At 34.0% G+C, this 16,063-nt stretch overlaps 1 protein-coding gene across 2 annotated transcripts in view; it reads left to right on the top strand.

The window, feature by feature from the left end:
• The window catches only part of PRKG1 (protein kinase cGMP-dependent 1), a 1,349,224-nt gene that overhangs the window by 704,645 nt on the left and 628,516 nt on the right, over positions 1 to 16,063 (top strand). The window lies entirely within an intron of this gene.

The raw sequence follows: 16,063 nt of genomic DNA, 5'->3' as shown, positions 1-16,063 counted from the left end.
AGATATAGAAGACCAGGTATTCAACTTCGTATTTCCATAATCAAGGTGCTATCTGGAACATAATTGGCACTCAATAAATACCACAAGGATGGATAGCAAAATGAATGAATGGATGACAATATAACAGTTATTTCCCCTACTTATTGTTAATCCAAAAACCATTGCTTCCAGTGTGTTTGGTTATTTTCATGAAATTAACCAGTTATTTTAATGAAATTCCTATTTTACCCCTTTTTAAAACATTGGAGTTAAGAACTTAAACAAATTTACAAGAAAAAAACAAAGAACCCCATCAAAAAGTGGGCAAAGGATATGAACAGATATTTCTCAAAGGAAGACATTTATGCAGCCAACAGACACATGAAAAAATGCTCATCACCACTGGTCATCAGATAAATGCAAATCAAAACCATAATGAGATACCATCTCACACCAGTTAGAATGGCAAGCATTAAAAAGTCAGGAAACAACAGGTGCTGGAGAGGATGTGGAGAAATAGGAACGCTTTTTCACTGTTGGTGGGAGTCTAAAGTAGTTCAACCATCGTGGAAGACAGTGTGTAGATTCCTCAAGGATCTAGAACTAGAAATACCATTTGATCCAGTGATCCCATTACTGGGTATATACCCAAAGGATTATAAATCATGCTACTATAAAGACACATGCACACATATGTTTATTGTGGCACTCCGCAATAGTAAAGACTTGGAACCAACCCAAATGTCCATCAACGATAGACTGGATTAAGAAAATGTGGCACATATGCACCATGGAATACTATGCAGCCATAAAAAAAGGATGAGTTCATGGCCTTTGTAGGGACATGGATGAAGCTGAAAACCATTATTCTCAGCAAACTATCGGAAGGACAGAAAACTAGACACCGCATGTTCTCACTCATAGGTGAGAAATGAACAATGAGAACACTTGGACACAGGGCGGGGAACATCCCATGCTGGTGCCTATCATGGGGTGGAGGGATAGGGGAGGGATAGCATTAGGAGAAATACCTAATGTAAATGACAAGTTAATGGGTGCAGCACACCAGCATGGCACATGTATACATATGTAACAAACCTGCACGTTGTACACATGTACCCTAGAACCTAAAGTATAATTTTAAAAAAATTGAATTTGATTATTTAATAGTAGTTGATGTAATCAGACATTTAATTGTGTGGATAAGAGCATATAAAGACAGGAACTGGTCATTATGAATTATGTAGAAATTATCTTCTGTATTTTTAGAGTATGTTTTTCTTGAGTATAAAAGATAAATTAAAAGTAATCCTTCAAACCATTTATACTATATTTCTTTTGTCCTTTTTGAGCAATAAACACACAAAATTACGTGCTGTGCAATCTGACAAAAAATATGATGTAAGACTTAGAATTGTGGTTTAAGACTCTAGTCATTAAACATATGTGGAATTTGTACTGTGTGTCAGTTACTATACTAGTCCTTGGGGAAATTTAGCTGAAAAAGACTGTTTCCCAACTCACTTCTTTTGGGGAAGGTTTGTATACATAAAACCATTATATGATCAATTATAAAAAGTACAATCATAGACTAAGAAGAAAAGTATAAAAGAAGCAAATGGAGAAGGCCATAAATTCTTACTGAAGGATTAAGAAAAACTTCAGAGAAGGGAATATTTTAATTGAGCCTTAAAAGATTGAAGACTGGGCCGGGCGCGGTGGCTCAAGCCTGTAATCCCAGCACTTTGGGAGGCCGAGGCGGGCGGATCACAAGGTCAGGAGATCGAGACCACAGTGAAACCCCGTCTCTACTAAAAATACAAAAAATTAGCCGGGCAGGGTGGCGGGCGCCTGTAGTCCCAGCTACTCAGGAGGCTGAGGCAGGAGAATGGCGTGAACCCAGGAGGCGGAGCTTGCAGTGAGCCGAGATCGCGCCACTGCACTCCAGCCTGGGCAACAGCGTGAGACTCCGTCTCAAAAAAAAAAAAAAAAAAAAAAAAGATTGAAGACTGAAAATGGGGAAAGAGAATCACAAAGGGTGCAAATACAAAGGTACAGACTCAGGATTTTTATGGAGTTAGTGAATAATGTCCTGGGATAGTAAGTGTGGAGTGTATTGGGTGGAATGTTGGGAGTAGCACTAGAATGTTGGATCTAGTTTGTGAAAGACTTTGTAGGCTCTCCTAGCAAGACTGACTTTTAACATATGGAACTCAGGCAACTACCAAATGTTTCTGATCTAAGGAGTGGTATGATTAGATTTAGATTTTAGATAATGAATTTTAGTAGTTAAAATTTACAGTAGAAACTGTAACGGTGTCCAATGATGAAAATAGAATCAGAAAAACTGCAATGAGTATGGGAAAGAGAAGATAAATATAAAAGAGATTATGGGACCAGATTGGGTAAGACTGGCCAGATTTTGATATGAAAAGTGAAGATGTAGAAAGAGTCAAAAACAGTGCAGATGTTTTTAGCTTGAGCGACGATGTGGATGCCATGGCTATGTGAGAAACTCTAAAAGAATCCACCAAGGCCAGTTTCCTGTTCTATACCGCTACACATATGATTTTCATCTTATAGCTTATTCCTTCTATTCAATTTCACATCAACCTTAAAGCTGTTTAGAAAACAATTTTTTGGCTGGATGTGGTGACTCATGACTATAATCCCAGCACTTTGCAGAGTCAAAGTAGGAGTCTTGCTTACGTCAGTAGTTTAAGAGCCACTTGGTCAACATAGCAAGACCCCATCTCTACAAAAAAAAAAAAAAAAAAAAAAATTAGCTGAGTATGGTGGCACATGCCTGTAGTCCTAGCTACTCTCGAGGCTGAGGTGACAGGATCACTTGAGCCCAGAAGTTTGAGGTTGCAGTAAGCTATGATCAAGCCACTACACTCCAGCCTGGGAAACAGTGAGACCCTGTCTCAAAAAAACAAAAACAAAAACCTGACTTTGATACTGCAATGGAATAAACTGCAGAAATCGTAGAGAGGGTTATTAGATCTCTAATTAGGTATCAGTTTTTGTACATTTCAAAGAAACATTGAAGATATTTCCAGGGATGAAAATTAAATTTTAATTTGTAAATTTTAATAATGGTTTTAAAATTTAACATTTATGATGCTTTGAATTAATAAAAGAAAGTGAATTTTATTAATTTCTACCTTAAAAATTATTTTGTTGAGTTTTGTTTCTCTTTAGTTTTATCTCCTTAAAATTTTGTGAATTTAAATACAGATAAGTGTTATTATTAATATTTTTTAGATAAGCTACGCAGTGGGTTCATTCTGCTGGAATACAATTTATATTTTCTTGAGTGAAGAAATGTATCTTTAAGTGAATTATGAAATTAAACCAGAATAATTTCAGGACCACTAAGAAGTTCATTCTATTCAATTTGACAAACATAATTTGACAGAATATCATCAGTATTGTGGCAAAACCTAAAATAATAAAATTCTTAAGAAGAATAAACCAATAATTTTCCTTTCTGTTGTTTGGCCCATCAATTCATGAATTAATTTTCAGAGCCAAATTTCCAAAACAAAAATACATTTCTTCAGAAAAGTAATAAGGATCTGTGTTCTTCCACAGGAATCTCTTTTCTTATGGCACTGTCCTAACATGGACAGCTTATAACTTACTACCCACTTGTAATATTCAAGAACATAAGTCTCTTAGAAATAAACACACTCTCATTTTGCATCTAGTCTATTGTCAAACACTGGGCTTAAAGCATTTTCATGGCTGTTCTATTGAGTTGCTAGTCCTACCCTGTGAGTTTTGTATAATCATTACCATCATAGAGGTTCAGATACCGAGGGTGAATAAGATACTCTCTTTCAAAATGGTTCTGGTATAGAAAAGTCTCAAAACTCCATCTTTGTTAAGAAAAATAAGATGAGCATTGGAACCAAACCAATCTGATTGAAATCCTGACTCTACAATTACTTAAAATTTCCTGAACATCAATGTTCTCATTTTTTAAATGAAGAAGATAGTATCTACTTCAAGAGATAATTAAGAGGGTAAAATAAAATAGTGTCTTCTTTTGAGAGGATGTCAGTGGACATTTAACCAGCAATGGCTTGGGGATAGCTTCATTATTGTTATAAGAGTATGTCAACAGTGACATCTGACCTGTGGACATTAAAAGGCTGCCCATGGTTGGGAATGGCAAATTATTGTGCTCTAGATCTCATCAGCCACTTTATTCACAAATGTTCTGCTATCCAAGTCTGTTGTCACTTCTGAGTACAAATCTCTTCCTTTTCATTATTAACTGAAAAAAATAATCTCACAAAACTTACATTGTAATAACTTGAATTATCTGGGCACAAATGATTTGTATCATGTAAAGATTAGATGAGTTGAGCAAATAAAAACCTAAATTGCTGAGAAAAATTCTAAAGCAAACATTATAAAGAAAGAAAAGTTGATTTTGACAGATAAAAATTAAAATAACAAGATGCCTAGTTTGTGGTATGAAATGATTTTGTTATGTGGCACTAAAATAATTTTACATTGCCTTGCCCGATATAATTAATTAATATGGAAAATTTCAAAAATCCATCTTATGTTAAGTTGCCATTGTCCTGATTATATATGACCATATTATTTTGCCTAGTCATCTGAATCTTGATTTTGAGACCATATGATCAGTAAACTATTATCTACCCATAGACAACATTTTATTTAAGCAAATGTATTGCATCGATCTCTTTTCTCTTTTGTAAGCAAAGATTCTCTTTTGTACCTAATTGTACATTTTAAGACAACATGTTTATGGTCACGATATGAAGGAAACAGAGATTCACAATTGGATTTTGTGGTTTTTGAAATGTTGTTTCAACAGTTTTTATTTTATTTGTCTTTCTACTCATCCCTCGTACTATTTCTTGATCTCCTTCTTCATTTTTTAAAAATGTATACAGTGTTTAAATATCTGCTTTGTAAAAGAAATTATACTAACCTCAAGTCTAAGGAGAATATTAAGATATAAGAGATATTGTCATTGACCTCAATGGATTTTTATTTTGGTAGAAGAGAAAAAAATAATTATAGGTTGCTTGCTAAATAGAGGTATAGAGAGCTAGAAGTATTTATGAATATGTATGTGGGTGTTTGTGTATGTGAAACAACACAAGGGAAAGCAATGTCCTGGGAAACTGTGATTATAGCAGCACATTTATTATTTAAAAAGAAAAGTAAATGAGCTTTAAGGGAGGTTAAATGATCAATAGCCTTAGAGAAATTAAAGGAAATTAAGGTGTTGATAAATGAAACCTTATGTTTGTATGTACCATATAACAGGAAGATTTCATTCTACATGGAAGAAACGTGGTGACATTCATATTATGTATCTTGTGACTCCAGCCCTAGCTCCCCTTTATTCTGACAAGCATTGGTAGGGCACAACCTCTGCCGTTAAAATGTAGATCTCCATAGAAATCAAGTATATCTTTGGCTGCTTCTCCAACCACAAGTCCAGCACTAAGTTGGCCCCTTGACGATTTTTGACACATGAAAGAATATGAGCAAACTTACATAAGGAGCAGATGATACTGGCTGGGAATTAAATTGGAATGATTCCTTTGTAAGATTCTCTAGTGGTTTGAGGAATAAAAGTGAGTGAATCCTTGTGACACAACTTTGATGTAAATAAGTGGCCTTTTCCTTATTCCATTATGCTTAATTTACTCGATAGCATCTTTTGGGACAGATCACCTTCTATTCCCCTCAAAGAAGCACTGAAGTGTAATAATATACTATAAATGTTACTTGCCCTTGAAGTGAAATATCTGCTAGTTCTGAGCTTTTCCAGAACAATACTTCATATCATAAATCCACCCACATGGTAGATGCAGCTGTTGCTTAATTATTTCATCAGGCACAAAGTTCATGGTTCCTTGGCTAAATCTTTAAAAGCAATTGTTAAATGTGTTCAGTAGAACTCTTGTAAAAGTTTATTTATTTATTTTTATTTATTTATTTATTTATTTATTTTTTTTTTTTTTTTTTTTTTTTTTTTTTTTTGAGGTGGAGTCTTGCTTTGTCACCCAGGCTGGAGTGCAGTGGCACAATATCAGCTCACTGCATCTTCCACATCCAAGGTTCAAGTGTTTCTCCTGCCTCAGCCTCCTGAGTAGCTGGGATTACAGGCAGCTACCACTAAGCCTAGCTAACTTTTTTTGTATTTTTACTAGAGATGTGGTTTCACCATGTTGGTTGGCCAGGCTGGTCTCAAACTCCTGGGCTCAAGTGATCCACCTGCCTCAGCGTCCCAAAGTGCTGCCATAAACATTTATTTCTTTTATCAACAAAAATAATATCTAATAACTAAAGACTCCAAATATTGTTAATTATATATGAATGTACTGCCAAAAACAATATCTCAATATTATTTACAATATACCTATTGATACTTTTTATTTTTCAAGAATGAAAGAAAGCCTATTGTTTTGAAATAAAGCCTGTTTTTCTTGTGAATATCTATGAAAGAATTTCTTCTACATGTCTAGTATATATATGTCTAGTATATATTGTCTAGTATATATATAGCATATATATACTATATATATGTCTAATATGTATTGTCTAGTATATAGTTCCTTTTAAAAAAATGATACCAATGTAGAATAGCATAAAAACACTAGTTGTAGATATGTTCAGCCTTCCTTCTGTTATTTGGAATTGAGAATGCTTCATTCAAGCTAACTGGGTTTTTAACTTGGTGTTGTCAATTGTAATAGTGTTAAATAATGATGACTTAGGATTACATGCCTGAATTAGATATAGGGAATACTCTTACTGAGGCAAAAATAAGGGGTGGCATTTCAACATTATATAAACCATATTTTTAGAGTTCACATTTTTTAAAGGGTTCTAGGGACTACAAACACTCCAAGCATCATAGAAGTCCTTCTGGGTATTGATCTTATTCATCTAGTCTTGTCCATGTGTTATTTGTATTTCTATACTGCTCAAATTTATTGAGATTTATTTGTCTCTTCTGCATGTCTTCAAAGTACTGTTTTCTGTTTACTAAATCTTTCAAAGATTCCAGGCTCTGGCATCATTTGTCTTTTCCTAAGCACTATTTTGAGCTCAATATTGTGTTCACAGTGCAAAGGTCCTGTTGATTTCCCCAAGATGAAAACATGACTGAGTTATGTGCAGAGACCTGAAGACAAAATCTGGCCCTGAAGTTGCTTGAGATTATTCATGGGGAGAATTTTCCGGCTCTCTTTTTGTTGCTTTCTAAAGCCATTGAATGCCTCTTAAATCACTGACATAAAATTTAGGTCAACACATTGCCTGGGGTCATTTAAATTTCAAATCTGCTGCCATTTTCTTGCTTGTAACTATTGGGAGAGAAGAACATTGTGCCTACAGTTAGTGAGCTGGAGCTAAGAATCTGGCACAAGAAATTTCAACTCAGAGTCAAATTTATTTATGCTCAGCTGCAGGAAGTATGTCAGGAAGGTTAATGAGTCTAAATTGGCATTCTGTCTTCTGACTCAGAGCTGAATTGAAAACCACATATCGTGATAAGGGTTAGCCTCTGCCAGATTTTTTACCACTTGTTGGAGTTTAGGACTTCGGTATACTTTTTGTGAGCGTGGAAGAATTTTGACTCCATAGAAATTATGAGCAAAACTCAGATTTCATGATTTGCTTAAACAATTTTTGTTTTGTTTTGCTTTGTTTTGTTTTGAGACAGGGTCTTGTTCTGTCGCCCAGGCTGGAAAGCACTGGTTCTATGATAGATTACTGTAGCCTTTAACTTCTGGGCTCAAGAGATCTGCCCACCACTGCGGCTTGCTCTTTTTTTCCAACTGCAGAACAAATAATATGTACCCTATGGTGATGTGGTGAGGGTTAAACATGAAAATACATGTGATGGACACAGCTGGTTCATAGTTAAGACCTTAAGAAATCATTAGAGCCATCATTTTTGTAACTGGTATAAATAATTAGAATTCTATTCAAAATTAGGATTGTTTTTGTGTTTTAGAAAAAAAATAAATATGAGTTTCAGAGTAACTGTAAAAAGAATTACAAAGCCTATCTCCTCAAATGATCCTGACCTATTATTGTGCATCTCAATTCAGAAAGCATCTCAATGCATCTAAAGGTCTATTAGTTGTATTATTTCTTTAAATTTTATGGTTTCTAAAATAACTGAAGGTAACTTTAGGAGGAAGTGCTTACACGTACATCATTTCATTTATTCTCAAAATAATATTTTATATCAGGAGATATTCCTTTCATGTTATACCTAATGTATATGTATATATATTTATTTAATCTGAGCTGTTCATGATAATTCACCACCCCAATTTTTAAAAATAAAACTGTCATTGTGTTCTACATACTCTTCTCCTGCTGCCAAAGTTAAATTCCTAAATATTATCTTATTGTGTATTCATCATCTTCAGCTGCTATAACAAAATATCATAGACTGGGTGACTTAAACAACAGTCATTTATTTTCCTGTAGTTCTGAGGGCTGGAAGTCTGAGATCAGGGTGCCAGCATAGTTGGGTTCTAGTGAGGGCCCTCTTACTGGCTTGCAAGCTGCTATGTCTTCCTATGCTGAAGAGAGAGCTCTGATTATCTTTCTTCTTATAAGGACACCAACTCTATTGGATCAGAGCTCCATTCTAATGACCTAATTTAACCTTATCCTTTCCTTAAAGGCTGTATCTCCAATGTAGTCACACAGGTGGTTACGGCTTCAACATATGAATTTGGGGAGGGGGAAAGGAATGGGCACAATTCAGCTCCTAGTACATAATATGGACTTAATAACACATTTTAAGAGGAAAATTAACAGTTAATTAGCACTGTTACTGTGCACTTTGTAATTGCTAACTAACAAGAAGCATCCAATTGATCTGTTTTTAATTTCTTCTGTTAAAATATTAGTAAATTGATCCCAGGGTTATATAACTAGTTTTTCCAATATCTGTTTTTCAGCCAGTTAACTTTTGTTATTTATTTCTAATTAAATCATGGTCACAGAATATGGTTGATACCATTTAAAAAATAATAATTCATTGAGACTTGATTGACAGCCTAGAATCTGACTAGTTTCCATAAATGTTCCATGCATGCTTTCAAAGATAAAGTATTCTTAATTTCTGGTCAGTATTCTACATATGGCCCTTCAATGAAGCTTATTAATTATGTTAAGTTTTTAAATCTTATACATATTTTCCTTACTTGATCTATCAATTTCAGAGGGGGGGAATAATAAAAGTTATGCCTTTATGATAACTTTGCTTATATTTGCCTATGATTCTTGGTTTTTAGCTTTATATATTTTAAGGCTGTATTAGTTGATGTGAATGAGTTTAAAACTGCTATATCATATTTGTTAATTGCTTCTTTCATAATTATGAAGTAACTCTTCATCTCTGTTATTTTTATTTGTTTCCAAGCCTATATTTTCTGATATTAACATATCTATATATTGCTTGGTTGGCGTATATTTTTTATCCAAATTTACCACTTGAAACAGCCCATAGTATATTTTTTATTTCAGTGTGGTAATTTTTCTTATAACTGTTATGTTGAAGTATACATACAGCATTATTTTCAGCTTTATATTGACCTTGCTTTTTCTCTAATTATGTTCATTTTGTTTCTATTTTTATTATTTATATTTTATTATTTTTCTTTAATGTTTTGTTCCTTCTGTTTCTTCTCTTCAGTTAAGATTTAAAAATGCAAGATACAGTTTTAAATCAACAACAAAAGTTCAACGTAATCAGTATTTTTATCCTACTCCTGAATAATACTGAATAACTAAGCTCTGATCATCTCCTCTAATCTCTTAATAATGTTGTAAACTAATATTTTGCTCTATTTTTTTTTACTTCTAAATTGATAAGTGCCATTTTTGTTGTTCTATGCAATGTTTGTTTAGATTTCCTATATTTTTACATATTTATTTGGTCACCATTTTACCTTATATTTTAGAGATTTTTTTACAGGATAATTCATGTGCTTTCTAAAGTATATTTTTAGAAGTTTAATCAATGAGAGTCTGATCGTGCTGAATTCTGCTTTATAATCTTCAAATGTGTTTATTTTATTCTCATTCTTAAGTAAGAAAGTCAGGTACAAAATTCTAAGTCAATAGCTATTTTCAGTTAGCATATGAAAGATGACACGGTTATCTGGCTTTCTCACATTTACTGTTAGATGACAATATGACTGCAGTTCTTTTTCAGGTATTAGTTTCATAGAATTGCCATAACTAATTACCACAAACTGGATGGCTTAAAATGACAGGAATGTATTCTCTCACAGTTCTGAAGGCTAGAAGTTCAATATCAAAATGTTGGCAGGCCCATGATTCCTCTGTAATCTCTAAAGGAAGATCTATTCCATGCTTCTGTCCTAGTTTCTTGTTGCCAGCAATCCTATACCTTCCTTGGCTTGTAGATGTATCACTTCAGTATCGGCCTCTACATTCACATTGCTGTCTGCCCTCTGTGTATTTCTATTTGAGATGGACCTCCACCTCTGGGGTTCAAGCGATTCTCCTGCCTCAGCCTCCTGAGCAGCTGGGATTACATGCACCTGCCACCATGCCCAGCTAATTTTTTGTGTTTTTAGTAGAGACAGGGTTTCACCATGTTAGCCAGGATGGTCTTGATCTCCTGACTTTGTGATCTGCCTGCCTCGGACTCCCATCTTCTCTTTTATAAGAGTATCAGTGACAGTGAATTTATGGCCAACCCTACTCCAGTATGACCTTTTCTTAATTTAACTAATTATATCTGCAAAGATCCTATTTCCAAATACAGTCACATTCTGAGGTTCTAGGAAGGACATAAATTTTAAGGGAACACAATTTAACCCAGTACAGTGTTGTGCCTTTTTTCTATGGCTATTTTTTAAACTATCTATTTATCTTTGATTTTCTGTGGTTCTACTATGACATATATTTTTATTTGTGGATTTCTTTATGTTGATCTCATTTGAGATTTTTTTTGTTACCTATTTCTCATCAATTTAGAAGCTCTTAGCCTTTAGCTATTTGAATAGTGTCTACCTTTAGTCTCTTAATGCTCTCTTCTTCGAACACCAGTTTAGTGTATTTTAGACCTTCTTACCCTTAATCTTCCATGTCTCCTAAGTCCTTGTTTATATTGTATATCTCTTTAACTCTGTATTTTATTCTGGGTAATTTCTTCACTCTGTCATCAAGTTTACTAATTCTCTCTTTATTCCTGTCTAATCTGCTTTTTAATTCATTGTTTATAATTTTTGTGATTATACTTTTTATTTTTAGAATTTCTTTTTTACATTTATTTTTGATATTTCTGACCATTTTTTAAATATATTTAGTTTTTCTTTATGTTTTGCCTTACTTGTTTTATTTTTATAAACATTATAAACATTCTATTTTATAGTCTGTATCTTACAGGTCTGAAGTCCTTGGTATTTAATTGTGCTATTTGGTTTTTCTGGCTCCTTCATATGGGATCATATTTGGTTGAATTTAATTTGTGAAATCACAATTGACTTGGATGTTACATGTCTTCCTAAAGGGAAAATACATGTTTACACAACCCAGGCCACCGCTGAGTTATCTTCATTTGAGGTTTTCATATTCACACAGGTAGTAAAAATTAAAACAACTAACCAATTTGACTAAGTTATCAATTTTTAAGAGAGCTTTCACATTTAATTTTATGCCCTGAGTCAAGACGAAACCAGCCAATTCTTGTGTTGGTTTCCTTGATGATCTCATAGGTTTGTCTATCTCACCTTTACACTGAGGTATAAACTTTCATAGGCACATGATTTGTTCAAGGATCTCAGTTGTATCTTCTAGGTAGCAGAGACCCAAGGTTCTCTATTTCACGCACCATGTGTCTATTAAAACCCAAGACCTGGACTGGTTCTTGTACTGTAAAAAGCCTCCAGAGCCATCCCAAGGTCAGTCCATGTTTACTACTCTAGTTTTATTCATTCTTTTGTTTAATAAGTATGTACTGACAACTTGCTAGGTGCCTGGCACTAAAAAACAGAGCAGAGTCTCTACTCTGCCTAGCTCCCATTCTGTTTGTGGTAATGCCAACAAATAAAAAACAAATATGAAAGGTGGTGACAAGTGCTAAGAAGAAAAATCAAGTGAAAAGAGAAAATAAAGAATGATGATATTTTATAAATAGTAGCCTGGAAAGGCCAATATGATAAGATATTCCTTGATCAGAGACCAATGAAAGTGAGGCAATACTTAGGTGGATATCTGGATGGAATAGACACAAGTACAAATCACTGAGATGGGAGCTGTTTGAAGAGCAATGAGGAAATTGGAGATAAAGTCAGAAAGATGGGGAGTGTGGTAGTGAGGTGTTTCAGGAAGGGGAAAATCATGAAGGATCTTGTGGACCACTGTGAAGTATTTTTATTTTATACTAAGTGATAAAATCTGAGGAATGATGTGATAAGACTTACAGTTCTCTGTTTGGACCACTGTAATTTTCATTTCTCATCTTGTGATCCCAATGTGTTTTTAAAGAATATCTTACTTATTGAATGCATGTAGGGATATTGTATCTTTCAGTATACATAATCCATCAGAAATGTAAGTCCACCCACATTTATTCAGTTATATATCACTTTAATGTATATTATTATGATCAAGATTTGAGAATAGACTTTTTAACATCTGAAGTCTACTGATTTGCTTTAATATATTTTTGCCCATAAGCAGCTGTTTATCTCATTCCTGTGATATGCTGCTTTTTTAATGTGAATATAATCTTTTATTGATCACACAATCTCAGGGAATTTTTTCCCCCTTTGGATAGTGTCACAATTGGGGTTCACTTACTTTTTATAACCTAGACTGTGCTAGTGACCATGTAGTACCCTAAGTATTGATTAGAATGCAGAGAGGCATATTGGAGAAAATCAAGAGACTTTTGTCTCTTTCTACTTAGTTCAATCTGTAATTTCATTTCTTGCTTTGATTAAATTATGCAATGCTGGAATGGCCTATCTTAAAAGTGAACTGGAAGTTTTTTGTTTTTTGTTTTTTTATTATATTTTAAGTTTTGGGATACATATGCAGAATGTTCAGATTTGTTCCATAAATATACATATGCCATGGTGGTTTGCCCCCATCGTGCACCCATCAACCCATCATGTACATTAGGTATTTCTCCTAATGCTGTCCCTCCCCTAGCTCCCAATCCCCCAACAGGCCTCAGTGTGTGATGTTCCGCTCCCTGTGTCCATGTGAGTGAACTGGAAGTTATTGACAGATGTTTGGCATAGGATTGGGGTTTCATCAGGATGTATAAATCAGTTATACCTACTTCTTTTTTAACTTCAAATTTTCATATCATATTAAATTTCTTATGACATGAAAACATTATCATTTCATAAACAAGAAATTTGGCAGATTCTATTGCCTTTAATTACATTGTGTGGTGAATCACAAGTAGTATTTTGGATAAAGAGCAACTTTACATCTCAAAACTGCTCAACAGTGTAGTCTTAAAGACATTTTAAAAATTAGGAGTTCGAATGTAAGTTAGATTTCAACTCAATGTACAGCTACCAATGGAGGGAATTAAATCGAGGTGACAATTTGGAGGAACCTGAGACATTCTAGCATAGCTAAAATATAATTAGTGTGGTTGAGCAATAGTAATTTTGTTAATACTGTTTCCTCTACTTGGAGTCTGGCAAGTTTATTCTTCAGGTTGATTCTAAGATACATCTTGAATGCGTAAATGTTAATATGCGAGTTAAAAAAAAAAGGATATGAGGGAGGGAAGGGCTCTTAGCATTAAAGAAGTAGGATATAACTACTCCAAGGCTGGCTTTATGTTTATTCAAACTTTTTTGCGTATGAAGCAAATGTTACGTAGTATCTAAAGATGGAAATACTAATATATTTCTGCTTTATGAAAAGAAAACTGAATGGTTTTCAGTGAGGGAGAAATTTTTACAAGAAACTCTTCTGGTTACTTTATAGCTGTAATCCTTCAAACACAGTTGATACATCAGTCTTACTATTAGATAGCATATGAAATATAACACTGACCCAGAAATCATAAAAGTGGTTCAAAAGGTGAATGTTTTATTATGACCACTATGTCCTAAACTATTTGGGAAATGACCAAAAAAATGCTTGCTAGTTGATACTAGCATACTTATACTGGCACAGCAAGAAGGGTAAAATACGAGTGTACTGTATCATATCTTGCTGACCTTGTTGAGAAAGACTGATTCTGCAAATAACAAATAAAACGATGTAAAATTGCAATTTTTCTCAAGTCAAGACATCATCCATCAAGGGAAAAGTTTAAACACCATTAAATCTAAAAAATAAGAAAAGAATCTCTTTTAGGGTATTTGAGACACCAAGTTGTCAAAGTTCAGCATGGTATAGCCTCAAGACTAGAGCATTAGTAAGTACTTACTCAAAAGCATTTACTAAGTTGAAACCAAAAGATGTCCAGTTACTTATCTACCCAAAGTGTTTCCAGTCAGCTGCTCCACTGATTTTAGTCCTCCCCTTCCAATTGTTTTAATATAAGTATTTAAAGTTTGCTAATTTTGTTAATTTGGATACATTTAAAAATTTTAAATCTGTTTTTCCTGGGGCCCTATGTAATATTCCTAAAGACTTTAAGATTCTATAGTTCTTTAACAAAATTTCCAGAGAAATTCATCTCCTTCTGGTAACTGTGCAAGCCAATAAGCTACACTTCCTTCTTCACCTTCTCTGAAATCCTCCCAGTCAAGCCTTGTTGGACTCTATAGACATTTCACCAACCTGTCATCATTTCAGGGAGTGTCATGGGTCCTTATGAAAGAATGTGGGACCAGATTGTCATCAAGACTTGCACTGTCGGTGCTAGTAATCCTAGCACTTTGAGAGGCCAAAACAGGAGAATCACTTACAGCCAGGAGTCTGAGACCAGCCTGGGCAAAATAGTGAGACCTATTTCTATTAAAACAAAAAAAAGAAAAGAAAAAAAGATTTGCATTGTTCAGTAGAGCAACAGAGTAGCAACCAGACACACGTGGGTTATTTGAATTTATATTCAAATTAATTTAAATTATATTAAAGTAAAAATTTATCTCTTCAGTTACACTCACCACATTTCAAGCACTCAGGAGCCCATGTGGCTAGTGATCATCATCACAGAGGATCATTTCCATCATCACAAAAAGCTCTGCTGGAAAGCATTGGTTCAGTCCAAACAAAGAAACCAAACAATCCTTCATCTAAAATTTATGAGCATGTTAAGACCTCATTTAAGCCATTATATGTTACTCTGAGTTTCAAAAAGTTACCAGTGAGCAAAAAAAAAAAAAAAAAAAAAAAATTATTTCAATTCACCATTTTCCTCCCACTGTTAACCCGAGCAAAGAATGATCAAAAAGTAGGTAGGAGAAGCAAAGGAAGTGAAGAATCAATCAGCAGCACTCTTATTTTGAAGATAGTTCTACCTCTATTTTCCTGTATAACAAGTTATCTGAGAAAACAAAAGTCTGCTAAATTTTGAAATACTGATTTTATTTGTTTTCTGCTTCTCATTGTTGTGTTTTCCATGGTCACAAATAAGCCAGAAACCATTTGCTGTGGAGATTTATGTGACAACACTTATTTTAAAGTAATAGCAGGTTTCTCATTAATCTCAGTTGTCTATTCTCTTTTTTCTAGTATCCTGGCATTGATTCAAGGCTAATGTAATTAAATGATCATCCTGAAAGAAATGAGCTTCAAAGCAGTTTTAAACTTTTTTTTAAATATGACATGGTGAAAAGTATACAAATCGTTAAGTGTATAGCTTAATTAAATATCACCAAGTGAACACATCTGTGTAAGTCCTACCCATTTCAAGCCCCTAAAGCCCCCTGTATGTGCCCTCCCAATAATTATCCCTTCCTTTTTTCTTAGAAGTAGCCACTGTCCTGACTTCTTACATTTCAGATGAAGTTGTCCTATTTCTGGAATGGAATTATACAATGCCTTTTTTAATGTGTGATGTCATTGGCTCAATGTTATGTATGTGATATACCAATATTGTTGCATG

This window comes from Macaca thibetana, chromosome 9, assembly GCF_024542745.1.
Source record: "Macaca thibetana thibetana isolate TM-01 chromosome 9, ASM2454274v1, whole genome shotgun sequence".
In the NCBI taxonomy this organism is placed as follows: Eukaryota; Metazoa; Chordata; class Mammalia; order Primates; family Cercopithecidae; genus Macaca; species Macaca thibetana.
This window is presented reverse-complemented; position numbering and strand designations above follow the sequence as displayed.